The sequence below is a fragment of the Pinus tabuliformis genome, chromosome 8 (assembly GCF_031772625.1).
Source record: "Pinus tabuliformis cultivar Carrire ecotype Pingquan chromosome 8, CPIR1, whole genome shotgun sequence".
Taxonomy (NCBI): Eukaryota; Viridiplantae; Streptophyta; class Pinopsida; order Pinales; family Pinaceae; genus Pinus; species Pinus tabuliformis.
This window is the reverse complement of record NC_142294.1, coordinates 1,239,046,762-1,239,049,876: the sequence shown is the minus strand read 5'-3', so window position 1 is coordinate 1,239,049,876 and position 3,115 is coordinate 1,239,046,762.

Sequence of the window (3,115 nt, the reverse complement as noted above, 5' to 3'; positions counted from 1 at the left end):
CATTCTCTTGTTGATATTTCTTTTGAGAAGATAGAAGCTTTTGATGAAACATTAGTATTGATTGAAATTGAAATGTTAATAGTTTTTGATGCTCATGCTTATAATATAAAACTTTAATTTTCTAACAAGGTAATGCATCAATTGAATGTTTGATAGTAAAGTGCTCAATATGCCAGCATAAAGTATCAAAAATCTGAAAAATAGAATTAGAAATAAAATCTGATTTTAAACAAAAGAAATGAGGAAACAGAAATAAAATGAAATCACTATTGTTACAACTAATGTTACAGCACAATTGGAAATGTTTTGAAATAATTTCTTTTTCACAAGGATTAGCCAGAATTATGGAATTTGAGTAATTTGGAATTCCAACTTGTGAATTATAAAGAGATTTATGATTATGAATAGGAATGAAAGCTTGATCATGATATGAATCATAAATTGGAATATTTTCTCGAATAGTGAAGTTATGAAGATAATTTTATGCTCTAGAATGATGATTGGTTGGAATAATTTCTAAATTAAAATGTCCCTCATTCTCAGATGTTATTTGAATCTTCTCATGAGAATTCTCTTGAGAAAAATAGAAATCAACATCCTCAATGTCAGAGTAATTATCATAAATGACTTCACAAGATTCTCTAAAATTCCCTTCAATCTCATCCAATATATCCAAACAAAGAGGAACAAGAATTTCATGTTCATTGATGGAAAAAGAATAATCAATTATTGTTTCTCTATCTCGATAAAAATTTATTTCTAATTCATTTAAATCATCCTCTTTAATTTCTAAAATAACATTAATACCAAGAGGGGGAAATTACCATCATTAAAAATATCAGGATAGAGGGAAAAATGTGAATCTGAAATAATGCAATTAAAAATGTCTCTGTTTAAGAACTCTTATGCATTATGCTCATTGTAAATTTCAAATTGCAGATCATTCCTTTGTGTACTATGCGTTTTTTAAGAAGATTGTTTTACTGCTCTGATTTCGGCATTTGCTCATTATGGAAAGATTGAGAAATTTATACAGCAGTTTGCATGCTATTATTTACTTTGATTGTTTCTTGCACTTGCTGATTTGCAATCTGATTTTCTGAATTTAAAGCAAAGTAACTTTCAGATTCCAATGTAGCTCTTTCTCCAAAATTTTTGTTGTTGTCTTCTTACATTTGATTAGAAATATTCTCCAAGCTTTGTGAAACCACTTCATCACAATTTATTTGGACATCCATATTGGAATTCTCATTTATGTTAGAAGGGGATGGAACAAAGCTTGAACTAATTTCATATGGATCGGGAATGGGAGGAAGAGAACAAATATGTTCAAACCAATCTAGTGATTCTTCTGTCGTTGGTTTATGTTTGACTTTAAATTTTAAACAATTCAAATGAAATTGAATATTAAAATATCTAACAGACTCATTTTCTTTTCGTAGATATTCAATTTCATTATATACCTAACCATAATTATAGCTGTCAAATCTACAAATGAAAATTGTAACAAATTGATTCCAGTTGTGAACTGAGACAACCGGAAGAGTTTTACACCAGTTTCTGGCTTCTGCCACAAATGTGGGAGTAAAAATTCTGCATAAGATGCCTTCATCAATTCCTTGAAAATCATAATTTGAAACATTTTGAATAAATTGAAGGACATAATTAAAAGCAGAAGAATTTCTTTTACCATTAAATTTTACCTGAGACAAGAGTCTTACCACTTTGGGTGGAGTATTCGAAGATGCATGTCCATGGATACAACTCCAAATTGGAAGTTTAAGAGGAGCTATCGTAATTAACTAAAATGTTAAAATTGAAAAGACTCCAACAGACAACAAGTTTTAGGCCCTCCTTCTAGCGCCAAAATGTTGAAGCCTTGAAAATCGTTGCAACAACATGGAGGATGACCACCCGATCCAGACCTTAAAGCAGCTCATTTTCCGTTTGGAATGGTGGTTCCGACTAGTTCAACTAAGTCCAGTTACCTTCTCTCAGTCTTCAATGGCTTTAAAATAGAACTTTCATTCACCAATGGAAAAGAGACATTAGATCAACATTCTTTCTGATCAGGCAAGAAAGTGATCCTTAAGCTGATTTAGGCTCAGCGAATCCACTACTAAAGTTTGCCTCTTTGGGAAGAGGATTTAAAAGAATGTAGAAATTATTCTAAATGGAAAATTGTTCTAAGATGCAAGCAAAAGAAACTATCTTAAACCTATCTCAATTAGGAAGATATAGATCTAACCCAACCAAGAGCAGGGATTTAAAGTATTGAGATTTAAATATGTCTTGTTTATAATGAATATCAAGTTAATGAAGAAGTTCAATTAACTGACATTATGAATACTGCACACATCCCATTGAGACCTCATAACTTAAATAATCAATCAACAACACTCAGGAATAAGTTCTCAGAATGATTTTGATTATTTAATCAGTAATTTGAATTATTAAACAATAATATGCAGAAGAAGTTTGCAACATATAACTATTTATTAAACCAGTATTAAAAAACAGAGCTATGGGTAAATAGTTATTCAGAAATAAGAGTTCATCCCATAAGAGAAAAGATAATAATAACATAAAATATAAACAAATTACCCATACCGAAAAAAGTGCACAAATATGAAAGTAAATTGAGACCTTCTTGTTATCAAAAATGAAACTGGCATCTAAAACAATAGTATTCAAAATACCAATTTATTGAATCCATTTCTTCAGTCTCTAATAATCCTTTACAATGTTTGAGCTTCTACTTTCAAAACCAGAGCTACAATAGTGCAAATACTGTTCATTATACATAACTCAGAATGTAGAAGAAAAACCTCAATAATCCCCAGATCTGAGATTCCACTCCTCCCACCTACAACTCTAAATCCCTATTACAGAAGTTCTTTTAGAATTCTAGAATTGCAGAGGAGAGCAACCCCTTATCACATTATGCAATCTGCTATTTATAATATTTGCAAAAGAATTCTAGAGAGGAAAGTTTGTTGAAAGAAAATCTGTCCAATCAATTTTATTTGCTCAAAATTATAATCTTTAATTGCTGGAGCATTCTCATTAATTGAGATCTTTTTCTCCATATTTCTTCTACTAATTTCCTGCAAAA